The sequence below is a fragment of the Dasypus novemcinctus genome, chromosome 18 (genome assembly GCF_030445035.2).
Source record: "Dasypus novemcinctus isolate mDasNov1 chromosome 18, mDasNov1.1.hap2, whole genome shotgun sequence".
NCBI lineage: Eukaryota > Metazoa > Chordata > Mammalia > Cingulata > Dasypodidae > Dasypus > Dasypus novemcinctus.
Genome location: NC_080690.1, coordinates 73890149 through 73913500, shown reverse-complemented (window position 1 = coordinate 73913500; position 23352 = coordinate 73890149). Strand labels below are relative to the sequence as shown.

At 43.3% G+C, this 23352-nt stretch overlaps 1 long non-coding RNA gene across 1 annotated transcript; it reads right to left on the bottom strand.

The window, feature by feature from the left end:
* Positions 1 to 4930: 4930 nt before the first annotated feature.
* Positions 4931 to 19189, bottom strand: LOC101411546 (uncharacterized). The gene is made up of 2 exons (XR_009181412.1): positions 18923 to 19189; positions 4931 to 15109 (listed from the first exon to the last, which is right to left on the bottom strand). It is a non-coding gene; the product is annotated as an uncharacterized lncRNA (long non-coding RNA).
* Positions 19190 to 23352: the final 4163 nt, after the last annotated feature.

Genomic DNA, 23352 nt, shown 5'->3' with positions numbered 1-23352 from the left:
TCTATGAATATTCCTACTGGTCACTGTTCTGTGTTTTAAGACAGGATATAAAATAGGGTGTCACAAATCTTGACAGTAGCAAAGACATAAATTTTGTGGATGTTGGGAGGGAAATGTTGACATATATTATAATCATCTTAAAACGTTTTGCCTTTGAAACCCCAAAACAATTTTGAAAAACTTAGTGCTCACTCATTTCAAGTTGAATCTGAAACTTCATCATAAAGTTTGGTTGTCATTACTAGGAAATATGTAACATCTATTTTTTAAGGTGACGTGAGGATTCATTGTAAATGGACTATTCCATGACAACTTGATTAAATCTGCTTAAATACATCAATTCCAACAAATCATTTAAATCTTTACTTGGGTATTTTATTCAGTGTAACTTGAAAAATCTGACCCCAAAACACTTATATTTTTAAAAAGTAGGCACACCAACCCACGTTTCTTGGGTTGTTCTGAATACAGAACATGTCACCATGAGCCCAGGTTCACCTTCAACTGAAATGTATAAATAGAAATATGGGAATCCATGCCGGGAGTCTTGAGGTACTTGTGCACATTGCCCTCTCTGAACACCTCTGCCTTGTTAGCGCAGGTCCTGTGTACCAGAAGACGATGAACGTCTTGGATGTGGGACATCTCGGAGTGGGAGAGGTCAGCTACCTTAGAGCAAAAACCCAGTCTGCTTTGGGGCGTGTGTTTCTGAGCCTAACCAGCAAGACATATTTTCCTGGCAGGGGGACGGGCAGCCTCTTGTCTCCTCTGTTTTCTGCCAGTGTATGATGTGACTGCAAGGTGCCCCCTGTCTCAGCCTCCCCCTATTCATTATGGCCACATCCACCAGTGGGGGTGGGGGGACGGAAGAAAAGAGGATCCTGATGAGCCTGGGTTGGGGCAGAGAGAGTCCTGCTTCCCTCAGCCAGCAGATCCGGTTCGGGGTGCAGATGTGTTGGCACCCTGCTAAGGAGGAGGGGCCGCTGTTTTGAAGGGGAGCTGGGGGGTCCCAATGTGGTTCCCTTGGGGAGACTGTCCTGGATCTAAGGGGTAGAACAGCACATTGCAGCAGCCAGGATACCTTTCACCCCACCAACAAAAATAAAATTGAAAATACCAAGCAAAATAACACCAGTGTCTCTAGGAAAAAGTGGACATTCCATCTACTGATCTGAATCATGTAGCATGCGTGAGAGTTGCTGCTGCTTTAAGACAGCAAATATCTTGAAATCTTAAGTAACAGGAAACAACAAGAAGATGCAGGTGTTTTTTTACCATACTTGGTTCACTTTTCCACATAAGCAGAACCGTTCTTTTGGTTTTTGTTTTCCTTTTTTGAGGAAGTAACAAACACACACCCCTGTGCCGCCATACCTGCAGCCAACTGATAATCCTGCCATCATTTTTCATCGTTCCTAGTTATATTTCACCACCAAGAGCCCCATGCACAGCAGCACTGTGTCTGAAGTCACAATGCCTGTGACTGCAACAGGGTGTGCAGAATGAGGGCTAAGAAAACCATCATTTGACAAAGGCTACAAAACTCTTGGGCTGTGAAATGCCTCCCATATGTTGCCAGTGGCTTGGAGGAGTCTGCTTCCCCAGGCCCTCCAGCAGACAAGCCACACTTTTGATAGCCAGAGCCTTCCCTGTCCCAGCGCCAGGAGGAAGTCTGGGCATCCATCCCCCTGCTGGATGAGGTATAACCAGCACCCTGGCTCTCAGCTATTAGCTCGGCAGAAACTACCAGAAACTTCTACCCTTCTGCATGAGGAGTCATGCTCCAGAGAGCGCAGGCTATCTGTGAATCATCATTCCTGCAACCTTATAATCTCCCTGCCTGGGAAAGGGAGCTAGAGACACCATCAAGGCTGTGTGGGCACTTCCCACTTCTAGAGCCAGGTGTGGGTCACACCTGCAATGTTCACAGCTGGACACTAGAGAGAGTCATGAGCCTTACTCTTCTCAGCTCAGCCTCCACACTCCGAAGTGCTGCTGAGCCAACTCAACCCACCAGGAGATTCCAAGGACAGCACCAAGTCTTGTCTGGTGTCTCATTTCTTCTTGCTTTATTTAAAGGGGAGAAGGAGGGTGTCTGAATCTAAGAATGTCACCTGGAAACCTGGGTGGTATTCTGTGAAACAATGCTCCTTTGCAAGCTGCTTTTTCCAACTGAAAAGCTGCAAGAGATTCCACCAGTAGGGAGTGCTCCTTAGCGTCCATCGTGTGACAGAGTTTTAAGTTTAAGTATTTTCTATCCATGATTACATTCTGTCTAGCTCCACATTTGAGGTCCAATTCCAACTGTGCATCTGTGATGAGAGCATTTTCTAGTTCATCTAAAAATATAGTCACTACATCAGTTACAAGGACACCAGCCTATAACTTTTCAGTTGCCCTTTGACAAGCTTATTTATGCATCTCTTCATAGTCTGCAGCCGTGGCTCCAGAATGTTCATTGGAATCAGTGGGGACTAGCACAAATCCTACGCATTTGTGTTCCTGGGACCTATTTACTGCTAGTTCAACGGTGTCCCTTGGGGGAGCAGAACTTCTCCTCAACCTGCCCCATTCTCCACCATCTTTCTGTAAGTTTCCCATTTTCCACTGTAAATAAAGAACCCTTCTCTCCAAGTGTAAATTCAAAACAGGAATCATCACGCATGAGCTAGGAGAAGCATGGGGGAATATCCCAGGATACTGTCTTCACCTGCAGCTGACCTGGGGGCGGGGGACAAATACCTTCAAGGTCCAGGAGCTGGTCCTGGCCTTCCATGAGTCTTTGGAAGAGTGGGCATGCAGAACTCTTCCCTTGTCCCTCTTAGTCCAGCTCAGCAATATTGACTCTGCTCCAAGCCTCGAGCCTTATGAGTTTCTTTGGTAGGGGGAGGGAGGGCATTCTTCCCCTCCTGGTCTCCCTGCATCAGTGAGAAAACTCTCATTGCCTCTAGAGCAGGGCTTCTCATTCTCTGCACTGTTGACATTTGGGGCCAGGTCGTTGTGAGAGCTGTGCTGTGCCTTGTAGGGTGTTTATTGGTGTCCCTGGATTCTACCCACTAGATGACAGTAGCTTCCCCTCCTCCACCTCATTCTCAGTCATGACAACCAAAAATGTCTCCAGACATTTCCCAATGTCCCCCAGGGACAACTTGCCCTATGGTTGAGCCCACCCTCCAGAACCATCTTTTAAATGTGTAGCTCCAGTCACATCACTCCCTCATTCCCACTCTGTAACCCAGAAGGTCCTTCATGATCTGACCCTGGTGGGCATTCTGCCCTCAGGCCCCACCTCTGCCCCTCAGGGCACTGTGCCCACTGCTGGAAGCGCTTCCCCACTCCACTCCCCGTGGCCGACTCCTTCTCATTCTCCAGGTCTCCTGTAAATGTCGCTTCCCTAAACACCCTAGCAGAGACTGCCTCCCACCTTTACTCCACTGCCCGTTTTATTTTTAGATTTTTATTGCTTTCTGAAATTCTGTTTTCTTGTCTGTTCTCCCCATCAGAATATAGGTTTCATGGGGGCAGGAGTTCTTGCTGATTTTGTTTGTGACTATATCCGTGGTTCCTACATGCCTTGATTCATAAGTACAGAAGGATAAATAAAGGAATGCCCAGCCCTTGTGCTAGGTGATGCTGGTGACTTGGTGATGAGCCACACCCAGGCTCTGCCCTCAAGGGGCTCCAGGCTGTGGGTGAAAGAGCCCTGGACACAGGTATTCCAGCGCTGATGACCAGAGCTGTGACAGCAGAGACCCCAGGGGCCAGCAGAGTCCAGACTGACCCCCGGCAGAGACTACAGGTCTTAGAAAACCCCTGGATGAAGAGCTTGCAGTGGCCCTCGAAGGATGAGTAGGGGCTTACCAGGTTGAGAGGGAATCTGTCTGCCACCCTGTCATCCATTCAGGTACTAGTTCACTTATTCATCATCCATTTCCTGGGGCTTCCTGTGTACTGGACTCTGCTGGCAAATGCTGTATAAGTCAACTTTGGGCCCTGCCTGCAGTTAGCTCCCACTCTGATGGGGGAGGTTAGCATGGGTAGTTACAATCCAAGATGATCAAACTGTGGCAGAGGAAGCATCCAGGGACTACTTGGTGCTTGGAGTTAGGGGACAGTCCCTGCCAGATGGGGAGAACCTAGCCCAGTCCAAGGACAATGCTAAGATGGTATCACACACTGAGCTGTGCACATTGCATGTCTTTGCCCAACAATCCCATGAGGCTGATTTGGTTTTCAGCCCCATTTTACAAAGGATATAGAGGCTTAGAGAGATTGAGTCACTGTCCCAGAGGATGAGGCCAGCTAGTAATTGGGGTGAGCAGAGGTTTTGAGGGGGCCAGACTGGAAGTGATGAGACTGGAGGCATGCACATGGCAGCTGCTTCACACGAGTGGAGTGGCCTGAGGCCAGTCTCTCATCCTGGTCTCCATCCTGTGGAGTCTGCAAAGCCAGTCAGAGAGATAGATGCAGGACTGGAGCAGAGCCACGTGGGGCTGTGGGTACAAGTGAGGATTTTGCAGAATGGAAGGTATGAACATGTTTCCTTTCCTAGAATGGTACAGCAGAAGGGGATCCTGCTATTATTTCTAGGGGTGCAACTGCTGCTCCTGGGGGGTGTTGCTCTACTGAAACCACCACCACCATGGCTTCACCTCCTTGCACTATGTAATACAAGACAGGCCAGAGGTGGGAGAAGGAATGCCCTTTTTCATTCAGGTCTCCTCTCCAGGAATCCCCGACCAGGATGTCTACACCAACCTCAGCCAGATCCACCCTGTGAACATCAGTGAGGAAGATCTGCCCAACTGCCCCATCATCTCACCCTACATCAGTAAACTCGGGGATAGGCTCCTCCCACCTCAGGCCCTGAGGAGCTGGCAAGGTGTATTAGTCAGCCAAAGGGATGCTGATGCAAAATACCAGAAATTGGTTGGTTTTTATAAAGGGTATTTATTTGGGGTAGGAACTTAATAGATACCAGGCCATAAAGCATAAGTTACTCCCCTCACCAAAGTCTATTTCCATGTGTTGGAGCAAGATGGCTGCTGACATATGTGAGGGTTCAGGCTTCCTGGGTTCCTTTGACCTCAGCATCTCTGTTTTCCCCACAAAGTCAGCTGTAGGCTATCAGGCGAGCAGCTCTGTCTCTCCCTGGGGTTTCTGGTGTATCTGAGGAGCCATCTCTATTCCTCTGTATTCTTCTACTGGCTCAGGTCCTCTTTTCCCAGGGCTTGCTTTTCTTTCCCCTGTGTACTGACTTCCTGGGGCTCCAGCTTATGATTTCAGCATCAAAGTCCAACATCAAAACTCCGATATCAGAAGCCCCCAACTCTGCCCTTTGCCATGTCTTTTATCTGTGAGTTCCCACCCGCCAAGGGGTGGGGACTCAGTAACCTAAATGTCATGGCACAATCAGAATCCTAATCATAACTTAATCATGCCCAGGTTCAGACCAGATTACAAACATAATCCAATATCTATTTTTGGAATTCATAACCATATCAAACTGCTACACAAGGCTTCCCAAGCAGGACAGAATCTGGAGGCAGGGGGATGGGGACCTGGTGACTGAGGGTGATGAGGAGTGTTCTGGTTACCAATCACTGCTTTGTAACAAATCTCCCCAACAGCTAGTAGCTTAAAACAAACCATCGGGGTCCATGAGTAAGAAACATGGGGGCCAGGCCCCAGGGATCATTTACATTCGGGGGGAGAGGAGATGAGGCAAGAGTCAGAGGAGTTATTGGGAAGTGGAGGGAAAACCAGGAGGGAAGGGCATACTTCAAAGTCAGTGCGAGCCCTCCGTTTTCCTAGGGCTGCCATAACAAGGTATCAGAAACAGGAGGTCAGAAATCCCAAATCGAGGTATCAGTAGGATTGGTTTCTTCTGGAGCTTCTAAGGAAGAAACTATCCCTTGCATCTCTCCCTACTTCTAGTGATTGCCATCAATCCTTGGCATTTCATGGCCTGTAGACCCATCAGGCCAACCTCCGCCTCCATTTTCATATGACCTTCTTATAAAGATACCAGTCATTCTATCCTAATACAGTATGACCTCATCTTGACTAGCTGTATCTGCAAAGACACTAATTTCCAAAATAGATTACATTCTGAGGTTTTGGCTAGACATGAATTTTTTGGGGGGGAAGGGAACTATTCAACCCAGTAAAACCAAATTGTGAGGTTGCCAGGGTAGGCCCCTGACCAACCCTGGCCCCTGTCTCTCTCAGATGGGTCCTTGAAGGTGATGATGCCAGAGAATCTGACAATTGGGAAGGTGGTAAAGAAGAAACCACTGGTGAAGCTGGAAGGCCAATCCTGGCCACCTGACTCCTGGACACAACATCACACAGCAGTAGTGGTGCCCTACTATGGGCAAGCCCAGCATGTGCAGCACCTGCTTTTCTACTTGCACCCTTTTCTGCAGAGCCAGCAACTGCACTATGCCATCTATGTGGTTAACCAGCTTTGGCAGGAAGAGGGGCAGAGACAGGGGTCTGAGCAGACCCTGGAGAATTGAAGTCTGTGACTCTCAGAGATGAAAAGTCAAGCATTTGAATTGGGCTAGAGGTTTGGTCTGGACTGACTTGAGTCTGGGATCAGCTGGAATGGCTACAGAGATCATAGTCCAGTTGAGTCTAGGACTCTCAGAGACTGGGGCTAGCCAGGTTGAGCAGTAAAGTTAAGGGGTAGATTAAAGCATTGGGGTTGGGGTCAGATGTCAGTTTGAATCCCAGCCTCATACTAGCTGGGTCATCTGGGAGTTACCTGGTATAAATTGTGTCTGGCCTTGAGGATATGTCCTCTGTGCCATAGTTTTCTCATTTGTGAGACAGGAATATAATAGCACCTGCATCACTGGCTTGTGGGAAGGATCCATTGAGTTAATGAATGTTAGTGAAGCCAGTGCCTGTCACATAGTAGGTGCTCAATGAGTTACAGTGATGATGATGACAGTTATGGTATGATGGTATTGGGGATGATGATGATTTTGGTGATGAAGATGATGTAGATATATTGATGGTAATGGTGACAGTGGTGATGATTGCAATGATAGTGGTGATGATTGCAATGATAGTGCTGATGATGGTGATATGGAAATGCTAGTGAAGGTGGTGGTGGTAATGATGGTGATGGTGAAATGGTAGTGATGAAGATTTGTGGTGGTGATGGTGATGATCAAGATATAATGATGAAGATGATAGTAATTAAAAGATTTTGGTGATGAAGATGATGGTTTTGATAGCATAGGTGATGTTGGTGTACCACATGGCCATGATGGAGGTGAGGTGGTGATGTTAATGGTGTTAAAGATGGTGAAGATAGTAATGGTGGTGATGCTGCTGCTGAAGATGATGATGAAAAAGATGAAGCAGAGGAGGACCAGACCCTGTGCTGCTCCTTAGGCATCAGAGCTAGTCTCCATCCTGTTGCAGCAGTCAGAGATGCAGGCAATCCCTGATGGTCCCTAACCTCTACCTCCCTCATATGGACTCTAGAAGGTGATGATCCTTGAGAACCTGAAGGTGGCCAGAGGAGGAAGAAACCAGAGGAGGGAGCTACTGGCTCTATCTGGGATGAGAATGGGGTCCAAGAATAGTTTCCCAGGGGAGGTAAACTATGAACTACATCTTCCCTGACAAGTATGAATTTGTCAGCCCCACATTGGTAATGACGTGTTGAAGATGGGGACAATGACATTTGAAAAGATGAACCAGTCTGGCAGGTGAGGGGAGACCACTGCTCCTTGGAGGCGGCAGCACTGAATGCTTCTGTCCACCCCTGGTGAACAACACTGCCTTCAACTGGGGCAAGCTGCCCAATGTGGGGTTCTGGGGGGCCATGGAGGAGGAGGACTGGGACTGCATCTTCTTCCATGACATGGACCTACTCTCTAAGGATGACTGCAACCTCTACGTCTGCAACACCTTCCCTGCCTATGTGTCCATGGCCATCAAAAAGTTCAACTACAAGTAGGCAGTGGGAGAGGGACCTCTTGTGGGGGTACTGTTGACCTGACCCTGCAGTTTCCTGGACCTTGCCCTGCCCATCTGTATGGCAGGATCAAGGGCCCAGGCCCTGATCATCAGGGCTGAGGCAGGGACAGGACAACAGGGCATGGGGAAAGTCTTTAGGTCAGTGAAAACCGTTCTTCTTGGGGAGGGTGCCAGTTGGGGGTGGGGGAACCAAAGGATGTGCTTAATAAAGTGGTGGACGAAGGGGTTGTTTATAAAAGTCAAAGAAGGCCAAAGATCAGAGAAAGGGAACATATTAGAGGAAGGGGCTGAGTAGGGGTCAGGGATGGGGGAAAAGAAGCTGTCAATGGGGTCACATGAAGGTTTGCTAGATGATTCAGAGGAAGGTGTGTCCCAAAGGCCAGGTGTGTTCATTAGCCAGCACTATGGTAACGGAGTACCATAGGCAAGTTGGTTTAAACAGCAGAAGTGTATTCTGTGTTCTGGAGGGTTAAAGTATGAAATCAAGGTGCCAGTGGGGCCATGCTTCTTAAAGGGGAGAAGCCATTCTGCTTTTCCTGACTTCCATGGACACTCCCTGGTGTGTGGTGGCCTAACTCAGTCTCTGCCTCATAGACTTCTTTTACTGGGTCCCAATCTCTCCTTATAAGGACACCAGTCAGATTAGATTACGGTCCAGTTTGGTCTCAGCTATTAACATCCTCAAAGATCCTGTGTACAAATATGTTCATATTCACAAGGCCAGAGATTAGGACTTGAGCATATCTTTTTTCAAGGGGAAAAGTCAAATCCATGAGTCAGGTGAGGGGCCACCCCAAGGGCGAGGAAAGGCTAGCCAGGGATCAGGCAAGGAAGAGCTATCACAGGGTTGAGTGGAGAAGGGCTAACCTGGAAATGGACCTTGGAGATCCCAGTCAGGGAGGGGCCAGGGCATCTGTTGCCTGAAATTCCTTCTGCTTCCACCTCTTACCCTGCCTTGGCTACCCTACAGAGGCTACCACGGAAGGATGTTTGCCCTGCATCATTCACTACCTGAGGATAAATGGCTTCCCCAATACCTACTGGGGCTGAGATGGTGACATCACTTCCAGGTGGGGCGAGCCCCCTCGAGGGAGTCTAGCCTGAGGGGCTGCAAGTCTGGCCCGGGAATGGGAGTCATGGGCTACCCTGGCCTGGGGGAAACACAGACCATCCTGGTCTGAGGTGCTGGTTCCGGTGCCCTCCTCCCTCTCCCTGTAGTGTGAGATGAAGCGGGATGCTCCTCTCACAGCCCCACCTATCTTTGGTCACTACCACATGCTGAGCAGGGGCAGGGTTCTGCCCCCAGGGGGGCCCCTGGAGGTGAGTAGGGCTAGAGGTGGGTGGTTGTTGGAGATTTGGGCCCAAAGGGTATCGAGGAGTCAAAGAAAGAGAGAGCTGGGAACAGGGGGCCTGCAAGTAGAGACTCATCAGACAACTTTATTGTTCACAAGGGGCTCTATATATACCCCCGTGTATGTGAGAACGTGAGAACATGAGAACAAGCTGGAAGTTAATGATTAGCATTACTAAGGAACTCAAAAGATCTCATCTCAAGATACAAAATCTAAGTGTTCTATTTACTACAAAAGGTATGTGCTTATAGTTTCTTTCAGCTTTTAACAGCTTCATCCTGTTTGCAGGGAACTCTTACATTCCTTAGGGTGCAAGCATAGCCATGGAAATAGCACATCTCTCCTTGTGAGACCACTGTGCCTCAGTTTCCAACATTTCCCTTTTTTTTTATCTTTTAATTTTTTAAAATTCATTTTGTAAAAATATTACATTCAAAAAATATGAGGTCCCATTCAACCGCACCACTCCCCCCCCCAGCAACACTCTCTCCCATCATCATGACATATCCATTGCATTTGGTAAGAAAATATATCTCTGGGCATCGCTGCACCTCATGGTCAATGGTCCACATCGTAGCCCATTCTCTCCCACGTTCCATCCAGTGGGCCCTGGGAGGATCTACAATGTCTGATAATTGTACCTGAAGCACCACCCAGGACAACTCCAAGTCTTGAAAACGCCTCCACATCTCATCTCTTCCTCCCATTCCCTGCACCCATCAGCTACCATGGCCACTTTTCCCGCACCAATGCCACATTTTCTCTGTGGACATTGGATTGGTTGTGTCCATTGCTCATCTATGTCAAGAGGAGGCTTAGATTCCACATGGATACTGGATGCAATCCTCCTGCTTTCAGTTGTAGGTACTCTAAGCTCCATGGTGTGGTGGTTGACATTCTTCAACTCCATGTTAGCTGAGTGGGGCAAGTCCAATAAATCAGAGTGTAGGAGTTGAAGTCTGTTGAGGCTCAGGGCCTGGCTATCATATTGTCAGTCCAGAGATTCAAATCCCCTAGATATATCTTAAACTCCAGCACCAACTACAATTCCAGTAAAGTAGCATGAAAGCCTTGTGAAAAGAGATCCCATCTGTGTCCAGCTCCATCACGCAGAAACACCAGCTCCAAAGAAGGGCCAACTGACATGGCAATGAACCCCATCTGCCATGACCATAGAACCTGTGGGTTTCCCTAGCCCTCAAAAGAACCAATACCTGGGGTTGTATCTACTTTATCTCTGAGACTCTGCTCAGGTGTGCATAAGGGCAATCCTTCTGACATCCTCCAGACTCTTTTTAGAGACTCATAGCCATATAAACTCATTTGTCCTTTCCATTTCCCCCTTAATTTAGGTCAAACAGCATTTTTAACTCCTATTATATGTAGACAGGGATATTCTGCTGGTCTGCGTTGAACCTTTAATTCAAGGTCATTTTCTCGTTGCATCATCAGTTGGTACTTGGTAGTGATCCCTCGGTGCCAGGGAGGCTCATCCCCGGGTGTCATGTCCCACACTGGGGGGGAAGGCATTGCATTTACATGCTTAGTTTGGCTTTGAGACTGGCCACATTTGAGTAACATGAAGGCTGTCAGGAAGAAACTCCTAGGCACAGTGCTGCTCTAGGCCTTGTTCTTATTTCAGGCATATAGGCTCACAAGCATAGTCATTAGTATCAGGGGCTCACTGTTGGACCCTCATTCCTTCCTGGTCCTTACCGTTGCACCTGGGGGACTGCCGCTGCTCCCCTAGGGACCACAACAGAGCACCCTCGTCCAGGAACCCAGTACCCCCCCAGCTGTTTTTAATTGCTTCCACTATGAGTATATCCAAACATTACCATGCACCCTGGACATATGCCCTGTATAACTCCCTGTCAACCATATATCACCTGTCAATAACATCCTATACCAGTATTCCTCTGCTGCCATTGTTGAACCACTCTATGATCCAAAACTTCCTGAAAAGTGAAGCCCAATATATGTCAGGATCCCTTACTAGTAAAATGGAATATAGTGATGGGTTTAAAGGTTTGATATAGAATACGTATTGATTTGGAAAAATTCTACATCCTTCTTTTTCTTTTCTTTTTTCCTAATTATTGAGCTTCTCTTCACAAGAGCCCTAGATCACAGTAATTCATATATACCCCTTTTTGTTTTAATCAAGGTGACTGTTCCTGTCTTAGGTTGCCCTCCTCTCGAGAGTCACTGACTACCAGCCAAGCACTTCGACTTGGGGAAATTCTTCAAGTGCTTTTGCTGGCACCAGATTATTTGCATGTCCCATGGCTGTTACACTTTGCAATTTTCTTCAAAAGCACTGTCCTGCACAGGTGAGAATCATGAGCAACAGAACAAATATGATTAGCCCTATTCCTAAAGCTGACAGGAAATGCTGTGATTTCCACCAATTAACTGGGTTAAATTTTGTAATATGTGAAATCATTATCTGAAAAAAAATCCTTATCATTGGCTACATTAATTTGATTATGAGACTTTTCTAATATTTTCCATTGTAACAATTACTTCCAGAGAGGTAATACTTTTATGGCCTAGCAAATAATTGTTTTCCATTCTATATCAGGTGAATTATAGGCAAGAGGAGTAATACAAACAGATGAATTATAGGCAAGAGGAGTAATACAAACAGGTGAATTATAGGCAAAGAGGAATAATACAAAAGTTGCTTTCATTCCAATCACATTTCAATTGCCTTAACAAATTTAAATTATACGATTGATCTCCAATATGCAAAACAGCCAATTCTAAATCATTAACCTGATTATTTAACTGTTCATCAATGTGTTCTTGGTTATGCCACAAATCACTACCATTTTTATGCCAATCATGCACATATTGTTGAGTCTGAACAGTCTCATGCAAAGCTATAGCAGTGATTGCAGCAGCTGTGATGATTCCAATTAGTCCCATTATACTAATTATTAGGAGTCCAACAAATCTTTTTGTTCATTTCAGGATTTCTTGTGCCATGTGAAGCAATAGCGGACTTTCAGATGATGACTGCCATATTGGGTTCATTTGGATGGGAATCCATATACCTCTCATCTTCTGGCCATTGTGACGGCATCTCCATCCTGCAACACACTTTCTTACAGACATGTATACAAGGCACCATTTTTATAAAACAAGGCATCATCTTTTAGTTATTTTTCTAGTAATGAATACAAAAGGATCCCTGACACATGCTTTCAATTGATAGGTTTGATTTAATTGTAGATATTGATCCATTTGACTGTAATTACCAATCTATTCATAAGTAGGGGCAATTCCAAGAAATACTTTCCATAAGTTTTTATGTATATTAAGATTATAGGTGTCATTATTCCAAGGGGTTGGTAACCATTTTCCTTTACATTTCCAAATAGTAAAATTTTTAGTATATACCACTTGTTCACCCAAGAATAGAGATTCTGAAAAAGGATATTGCATATTACTAACTCATTGACCCTTGTTGTTAAGTCCATACCTTATATATCTGCTGTTATATTCTTTGGGAGTCCCATAGGACCACTTTCCCACACTACTCCATAGGAATCATTAAAAATGACAGATCCTCTTCCTATATGACATTCCTGCCATCCCTCTTTCTCTTCAGGTTCTTGGGGTGGACAACTATAAGTTTGCTTTTTAGTTCCAAAAGAATTATCTGAGGGAAACAAAGTTATTAATAATTTGGTACCATTACTTTTCATGATAACCATAGTCCGATTTTTTGTTTGCATACAAGGACTTTTTCCAATACATAATAGTCTATAATCAAAAGGAAGGGTAAGGTTATATATATTTCCTTCCCTTCTTCACCAGGTTTTAAGGGTAGTCTGTCATCTATAGGCCTAGGAAACATATGTTTTATTCAAAAATATAGGAAATGATGGGTCTCCCCATGTTAGAGCATGTACTAAAGGTGGGTTAGGAATATATGCCAAATAAGTATGATTTTCACCTGCATGACCCAGAGTTACCATTAATATGATCAGGAGAGGAGAAATCATCGTCAAAATTCTTTCTTCTCCTCTATCTGCGGTTTAATCCATCAAGCTGGCAGCCAGATTTGTTCCCTGTCTTCTGTAGTGAAAAGAGCACATCCTCTCCCCCATACTTTAACCTTTCCCTTTTGCCAAGTGTTAATTAGTACATCTTTCCAATATATTGGCTGATATTCAGCTGACTCACACAATACCTTTTCTTTATTCTTATTCAATACACAATGCCATTCAGCAGGCATTATTGAATCATATACATTAAGGAAATTTAAAGTAAATAAAGCTTTTGCCGATTGGTCCTTTGTTACTATAATGCCATCATCTCCTCCTTTTTGTTTTAGTAACATTTGCTTAAGGGTATAATGCAACCATTCAACTATGGCTTGACCTGTAGGATTAGAAGGAATTCCTGTGACATAAACATTGGAATATTTAGAGCAAAATGTTGCAAACTGTTTGCCAGAATAAGCTGGACCGTTATCAGTTTTGATTTCTGCAGGGCATCCCATAACTGCAGAGGCAGACCACAAATGTGAACGAACATGACAAAATCTTTCCCCACTATGCACTGTAGCCCAGAGAAAGTCAGAATAAGTATCAATACAAACACGAACATATTGCAGTTTACCAAAAGTTGGAACATGTGTGACATCCATCTGCCAGATCTGATTTGGAGCCAGCCCTCGGAGATTAGTGCCTTTATCAAATGGTGCTGACACAAGAGGGCCACAGGTAGAACAGTGTTTTATAATATCCTGTGCTTGTAATTTTGTTAAAGATGGAAATTTATGTCACAATCCCTTAGTATTGATAGGAGTTAGAGCATAATATTTGGCAGCAGCCTCTATAGACCCTACTAGAATATCAGCTCATGCATTATGTGCAGACAAGGGGCCAGGTAAAGCAGAATGTGATTGAATATGGGTAATGTACAGAGAATTTACTCATTGATGAATGAGTGCCTGCAATTGTAGGAACATTTGAGAAAGCTCATCAGTTACAGAGATATTATCAGTTTCAATTTGAGCAATGGTTAAGTAAACATATTCAGAATCAGAAATAACATTGAGAGACTCCTTAAAAGTTTGCAGGACTATGAGAACAGCTGATTCTGTACGTTGTGCAGAAGTATATGGTGTTTGCCAAACCTTTTCTGGTAAAGGAGTGACATAAGCCACTTTACCATTGCTACTACCATCTGTAAAAATGGTTTAAGTGCAATTGGAAATGACTTAACTATTTTTGGTAAAATCCAAGTTGTTCTCCATAAGAATGTTAACAGCTTAGAAGTGGGGTAATGGTTACCAATAATTCCCTGAAAATTACTAATAGCAACTTGCCATTGTGTATTTGTAGCATAAAGATGTTTAATTTCATCATTAGAGAGACTACATATTATTTGATTAGGATCAGTCCCTTTAAGTTGCATGAGCCATAATCGACCTTTAGCAATAATAGAAATAAGTTTTTGTAAATATGTTTGCAATCTTCTTTGTATATTGTTAGGGATAAATATCCATTCTAATATGCCATCTTGCCAGAACGGGGCCGTAGGAAATTGTGGGGTAGAAAAAAATCACCAAGCCTATGGTTTTGTCAGGATCTATTTGAGTCAATTGTCCCTGTGAAATTCATTCTTCAATGAGATTTAATTCTTTTTCTGCCTCTGAGGATAATTTCTTCAGACTCAAGAGGACAGGGCAGGATTTCTTTCTGAAGTTTGAAATAGGTGCTGCAACATGTAGTTAGGAATACCTAGAATAGGACAAATCCAATTAATATCCCCTAGAAGTTTTTGAAAGTCATTTAAGGTTTTTAATTTATCACATCTCAATTGTATTTTCTGTGGGTGTATGTGTCCGTTTGCCAATTGCACACCTAGATAACAATAGGGGGCATTCCGCTGAACTTTCTCAAGGGCAATCTGTAACCCATACTCAGGAAATACCTTGTCGGCATACTGAAACAACTGCTGTAACTTGTCCGTCTGAAGAATGTGCAAATAATATATCATCCGTATAATGAATAATCATGGCCTTTGGAAATCATGGCACCTGTAGAGGTTGATGAATGAATAATTGATACATGGTAGGACTGTTTATCATGCTCTGAGGTAACACACACCACTGATATCTCTGCATAGGGGATCAATTATTTATAGCAGGAACAGAAAAGGTGAATTTCTCTTTATTAGAAGGATGCAAAGGAATAGTAAGGAAACAATGTTTCAAATCTATAATAATCAAAGAGCAATTCTTAGGAATCATAGAGGGCTGTGGAACCCCTGGTTGTAGTGCCCCCATAGGGCTCATAACCTTATTAACACCTCTTAGATCGGTTAGCATTAGCCATTTTCCAGATTTCTTTTTTATTACAAACACTGGAGAATTCCAAGGACTAATTGAGGGCTCAATGTTTCTGAGATAATTGATCCTTTACTAAACTATGAAGGGCAATGAGTTTTTCCACAGGCAGGGGCCATTGATCAACCCACACTCATGCTTCTGTAAGCCAGGTTATGGGAATAGTAATGCCCTTTATTGCAATGGCCCCTATGTTAAATTTTGTATCTCTCTCTTTTTTTTTTTTTTAAAGATTTATTTTTATTTACTCCCCCCCCCCAGGTTGTCTGTTCTCTGTGTCTATTTGCTGCATCTTGTTTCTTTGTCTGCTTCTGTTGTTGTCAGCGGCACAGGAATCGGTTGTTGTCAGGTTGTTGTCAGTGGCACGGGAAGTGTGGGTGGCGCCATTCCTGGGCAGGGTGCACTTTCTTTCGCGCTGGGCGGCTCTCCTCACGGGCGCACTCCTTGCGTGTGGGGCTCCCCTATGCGGGGGACATCCCTGCGTGGCAGGGCACTCCTTGCGCGCATCAGCACTGCGCATGGGCCAGCTCCACACGGAGCAAGGAGGCCTGGGGTTTGAACCGCACACCTCCCATGTGGTAGACGGGTACCCTAACCACTGGGCCAAGTCCGTTTCCCAAATTTTGTATCTCTGAATCCTGTCTCAGTGTAACAGAACCAAGTCCCCTATGATCCCCTTTTTTACCATGTTAGGCAAATACTGCATATCCATATATAAAGCTTTTGCCTGCTCAGATAATGTAGGAATGTGAACAAAGTCTCCCCACTGACTAAGTATATCATGGCCCCATAAATTAAGTCCAACATCAGCCACATAAGGTTGTAGCATAGACTTTTGCCCATCAGGTCCTAATCATCAAAAGTAGAGGTACTCTGATAAATATCTGTGATAGTGCCAATGCCAGTAAAGACTGTTGTGACTTTTTGTAATGTCCATGATTAAAGCCAATATCATTTAGCAATGATGGACACATCAGCTCCTGTGTGTATTAATCCCAAAAACACTTTTCCATTAATAGTAACAGTAACTTCAGGCTGATCATCACCTACAAAAGTTTGCCAATAAATTTCATTCCTGTAGACCCCAACCCCCCATTTCTATCAAAAGGAAGAGTGCAAGGTTTGTGATAGGGCAGGAGTAACAATTGAGCTATACAGTGCCTCAAACTAACTTATACTGGACTAACAGTTTGCACCATAACCTTAATTTCTTCCTTATAATCACTATCTATAATGCCAATTTGTACTAGCAGTCCTTTCATAGTTAAACTACTCCTACCTACAATTAAGCCTACAGTTTCAGGAGGTAATGCGCCTTTTACGCCCGTAAGTATAGTTTGCATACCCATAGCAGGAGTAATAAGTTTAGTTTCCGTAGAAGGTAAATCAACAGCAGCACTCCCTTGAGTAGCTGCCCTTAACTCAGAAACTGGGATGCATGCTGCTGGCCATTGAAACTGGGTATCTTTTCCGTGGCTCATATTGTTTGTCTGAGGGCCTTGAGCTAGGCCTGCAAAGCAGTTTCCTGATGGTGAAATGGGAGAGCCGTTTTTATGAAATCTAGGTTTACATTCGTTAGCCCAATGAAAGCCCTTTTGATAAATAGGGCACAGTTTAGAAAGGGTTTTTCCTCCCCCATTATTTTGTGGCTGAGCAAAATTTGCTCTGTAATCCTTTTGAAAATGACCAGATTTTCCACATTTAAAACAACTTCCTCTTTTAGTCTGGGGTCTTTGATCACCCCTTATTGCTGCAGCTAATATTGCCATCTGGTGGGTGGTGGAATCTATGTCCTGGCAAGCTTTAATATAGTCTTGTATTGACCCTCCCGCTGCCTTAACGGGTCTGACAGGCGTTTTGCATTCACTATTTGCTTGATTGAATGCAAGAGTTAATAAAATCAAGTCTCTAGCATCTGGAATTTCTATAGTTTTTTAAATAATATCCAATAGCCTAGTTACAAACTCTACCTATGGCTCACTTACTCCTTGTATAAGTTTAGCAAAGGATTGTATAGTTTCCCAGGGGCTGAAATTTTTCTCCAAGCTGCTAAGCTGGACATTCTAATTTGAACTATTGCTACATGATCATACTGCATTTGCCTGCCAACTCCTGCCCAAGCTCCTATTCCCAATAGTTGTTCTGCTGAGATAAGCACCAGAGGGTCTTGATTAGCATTTTGCCGGGCAGTCATATTAGCCTCATCGGTCCACCAAGTTTTAAATTGAAGAAATTCAGCAGGGCTAAGAACAGTATGGGCTAACATTTCCCAGTCCCAAGGAATCAATCTATCTACCTGAGCCATGACCTGAACTAAGCCAAATGTATATGGAGAATTAACCCCATATTGCATGCAAGCCTGTTTTAAATCTTTCAATAGTTTAAAAGGTATTGGTTCATGATGGAACTCAGAACCTCCCTCAGGATTATTAGCATTTGATGGGATTGGTTGTGATATAACCGGAAAAGCTGATAAGAATTGCACAGCCTCCAGATCCCCTTGTTGAGATCATTGCAATAAATAGTGCATCAAGGGTGTTTGAGGCGTGGGGTTGGAAACAACTATCTTTTTAACATAGGGTAAAGCATCTGCCATATCTGCTGAGGTTGGGGCAGCCATAAACCGTGGCTCATCAGGCGCAGTAGGTTGAACTGGATATAAGCTGGAATAAGCACCTGGATGAGATATATGGAGATTGGATATTTCATTAGAGCAGACAGTTGTCTTCTTATCTATAAAAGGATTAGTACTAGAATTAGGCATAAAGCCAGGAGATTCTCCACCTTTTGGCTCAGAATTTACTTCTTTCAAATGCCCCCCCCCCCATTTTCTGTTTGTCTATGGGTTTTGAAAATATAGTAATTTCTTCTTTGTCATCTTCCTCTGATTGTAAAGGATCTAAGGCGGCAGCAATTTGCTGGCACAAAGCCCACACAGATAAAGGAATGCATTCCCCTCTCCAATATGCTCTTCGTAAAGTTTTCATTACACGTTTCCATAGTTTCAAATTTAAGATATTATTATGCCCCTGATGCCGAAACCAATCACAATGATTTTGTATTAAAGCAAACAGTTCTTTTAACTCACAACTTTTTACAGGCACCCCACTAGCTTTCAACAAGGTTTTTAACACTTGTGAATGTTTTTCCACACGTCCAGTTCAATTACCCATTACCCTGATGACTTCGCGGAAATGTTACTTACCTAAAAGAAGACTCAAGTCACACTGCTTTGGACATCACACATTACCCTCCTCGATGAGGTCTTTTCCATGGTTCCAGATACTGATTTGGAAGACTCACTTCTTCGGGTCCTATGTTGGGCACCAGATGTTGGAGATTTGGGCCCGAAGGGTATCGGGAATGAAAGAGAGAAAAAGGAGAGTGAAAGAAAGAGAAAGAAAGAGAGAGAGCTGGGATCAGTGGGTCTGCAAGTAGAGACTCATCAGACAACTTTATTGTTCACAAGGGGCTCTCTATATACCCCAGTCTATGTGAGCACAAGCTTGCAGTTAATGATTAGCATTACTAAGGAACTCAAAAAACCTTATCTCAAGGTACAAAGTCTAAGTGTTCTATTTACTACAAAAGGTATGTGCTCATCTTTTCTTTCAACCTTTAACAGCTTCATCCAGTTTGCCGTGAACTCTTAATTACCACATTCCTTAGGGTGCAAGCGTAGCCATGGAAACAGCACGTCTCTCCTTGCGAGACCACTGTGCCTCAGTTTCCAATAGGTGGCCAGTCCTGGATCCTTCCTGAGGCCCAGGATCACTCGGGTCCCCACGTCCTTCCCCGGGCCTCGCTTTCTGTCCAGGATCCAGGCACATGGCAGCATGACGGCGTAGACTTGCTGGTCTACAGACTTCTTGCCAAGGAACGGCAGCCCCTTTACATCAACCTCACCGTGGATCTCAGCCTCCCAGCCCCAGGAGCCTGTGTGCCAAGCTGAGGGAGTATCTGGAGTCCAGGAGGGAGGCCCTAAGCCCAGGCTGCCAGGCAGCCCTCCCACCCATCCCCCCAGTCTCTTATTAAATAAATGTTTATTTTATATATTTCTCCTCTCTGCTATCCTGAATTCCCATCCATTGGCTTTCATTCATTCATTCCCTCATTCACCCATTCATTCATTTATTCATTCAGCTGCTCTGTCTGGGAGGTCCTCCATCACAGATATCAATCAGCCCCTTCAATTTCAAGAAAATGCACTTAAAATGGGGACCAAAACTGCTGAGACCAGCTCAGCAATAGGTTTGCATGAAGGGAAGGTGACACAGAGCTAAAGAAATAAAAGGACAGAAAGAAAGACATGAGAGGGAAATTAAAGATGGGACCAGGGGACTCAACGGCTTCTGGAACTGAGAGCCTTGACCATAGTTTCCACACTGTATTTATTAGAAATTACAAAGCAGGAGTTATCTATGTTTACTTTTAAGGCTGCTTGTTATTAAAGCTGCAACACCTGCAATACTAGGGAACAGGCCATACAAAGTTCAAATGCCTACTCACACAAACAATTTTCATGCTGACCAGACAGCATTCCATCTAGTCAAGGCTGGTGTTCCTAAGCCCATACTTTTTATCTGTGTTATGGAAACATTTCAACCTCAAGCCAGGTTCCCACGTTCAAATTCAAGCTATTTTCCTACACAAAACTTTGCGGTAAGTAGTGTGTGGGAAGGAAGTTTTGATTAAGACTTCACCATGAATAACAAAATTAAAATTCTACGGCTATTTTTTAAAGCATTTTGTAAATATGCATCATAATTTTACAAATAATGATTCAGTTTCTGCTTCTAGGAATCTCTTACATAGAAAAAAATAAGAAGTTACATTTTTACACATCACACTTGTACTAGAAATCAGATATAGAGAGAGTGTTTACACTGAGGAAATAGGAACATATTACCAAATCAGTGCATGATTTATCATTTTGTTGATTGTGCTTAATAGTGATGCAAAATGTTACTAATACAGATTAAACTTAAAGGTGGTTTATGTCTAGTCATGACATTATAAGTAGCACAAAAAAATTGGAGGAATATTCTTCCAGTATTTGAAACCTATTATCTGATTCAACAAAGATTTTGATCTTGTCATTGACAAATGAAGTTTTGACATATATCTTAATTGTTTCAGTTTTATCTTACTCCTTAACATAAATGAAAATTGAAATATCACCCAGCACTCATATCAGAACTGCCACTTGTTCATCTGTTGTAACCATAGATTAGCTAAAGATACAAGAGTTCAGCAAACATAAACTAAGGCATCAACCCAGTTAAAAAATGGGCAAAAGACTTGAATAGACATTTTTCCAAAGAGGAAGAAACACAAGTAGCCAGAAAGCACATGAAAAGATGTTCAGCATCATTAACTATTAGGGAAATGCAGATCAAAGCTGCAATGAGATATCACTTCCTACCTTACAGAAGGGCCATGATTAAAAAAACAGAAAACTACAAGTGCTGGAGAGGATGTGGAGAAACAGAAATAATCACTGTTGGTGGGAATGTAAAAATGATGCAAACTCTGTGGAAGACAGTTTGGCAGTTCCTCAGGAAGCTAAATATAGAACTGCTGTATGATCCAGCAATCCCACCACTAGGAATATGTTCAGAAGATCTGAAAAAAGCAAGGATGTGAGCAGATACATGCACGCTCAAGTTCATAGCAGCATTATTCACAATTGCTAAAAGATGAAAACAGCTTAAATGCCCATCAGCCAATGACTGGATAAACAAAATGTGGTATGTACATACAATGGAATACTATTCAGCAGTAAGAAGAAATGAACTTGGGATGCTTATGACAACATGGATGAACCTGGGGGATATTATATTCAGTGAAATAAGCCAGATACAAAAGGATGAATATTGTACGGTCTCACTGATATGAAATAAACATGATGAGCAAACTTAAAGAAGTTAACCTATAGAATATAAATTAGTAGGAGACAGAGTGTAGGTTGAAAAGAGGGAGCTGATGTTGAATGAATGTTTAATAAGATTGATTGCAAATATGTGGAAATAGAATTGATGGTAACACATATAATGAGTATAACTAGCACTACTGATTTATAAATGTGTCGTGACTGAAAGGGGTAGTCTAGGAAGGTTAATGTTAATTGAAAGACAGCTAGAGGATAATCTAGGGACCATATAATATTGTGACTTTGGTGGTAGATGAGGATTATGGTTAATAGAACCAATACAAGAATGTTCCTCTATTACAAGGTATTATGAAGGTGGCAATACATGGGAAAATACAACTAATGTAGTTTATAGACTATAGTTAACAGTATTATTGTAACATTTTTGTATCAAAGGCAAAGAAGATATATCAATGCTAAAGGTAAAAAAAAGAATGGGATTTAGTTTTATGAGATGTGAATATGATCAAGCATTTTTTTTAATTAACAAAGGGAATTTGATCATGTCATTTGATCAATCTGTGTTCATTTGTTCAACTTTCAGGAACACTGGAGAAACAGCTGAGTTTGTTTTGGGAAGGATAAATGTGCCTGGACAGGATTTTTAAAGGTGATGCTTCCATGGTTTGTTGAGCTGCTTTTTGTCTGTTATTTTATGTTTTGAAATAGAAATAAAGTTTATATAAAAGGGACAACTAAAGTATTCTGTGAGAACTGATTGTGGAATTTACAATAGAGTGTCATATATTTTATCATAATTTGAAAATTGTGTACCACATATAATTTATACTGAAATTTTTATAATAATAAATTGCCATTTTGATCAAAGAAGGTGAAAACAAGTTGGTGGGCTGAATTGCATGCTCTTTGTCTCCAAATTTGGATTTTTACTAACTCATGGGTGGTGGCCAATGACATGGCCATATGGTTAGGCAGAAAGGCAATGGAAATCCGGCCTATGAAGGCAATGCCTGCTGGGGCACAGCCTCTTGGAAATCACTATGGGGTGCATCAAAATAGGACATGTCAATGCCCATCAGAAGAACCCTCTTCCAGGATCAGAAGGTGATCAAAACCAGCAAGTGGATATCCTGGCATGCTCACTTGAGATGGCCAACTTCAGTCATGAAATGAATAGATATTGAGGGCTGCAGCAATGCAGAGATGGGCTGAATGTAGGCATATTCTTCTTGCACACTTTGAGGCACAAGATGCCAATAAGAACTGCTCTATTTGCCAACAAGAAAGATAGAACTGCAGGTGGCTATGGGGCATATTCTTGGGCTTGCTGGCATTGTCCTGAGTCATTGTGTTTTTCCCTTTAACTTGACTGTATTTTCTTCATTCTCCTCCCTTCTATCGAAAAGTCCTATTTTCTCTCCTTAGGGTTGTTTCTTAATTGTTAACTTCATCAAGGGATTCATCCAGGCTTAGGGATCAACTGTGCAAGGATCGTGACGATAAAATTTCTCAAGATAAAATGTCAAAAGCTCTATTAGAGATAGTGAATTCTTTAGTTCAGAAAAAAGGAAGTTTATGATAAGTGTGAAAATATAGTAAAAAAGGTATTTTTCAGAATCTGCAATGACAGTCTCTCTTAGAAAGAACTGAATACGCGTACTGAACAGGTCCCCCGACAATGTGGAATAGTCCCAAGGCTTTGCTTTGCGAGACTGGATGCTCCTCCCTAACCTGTACGGAAT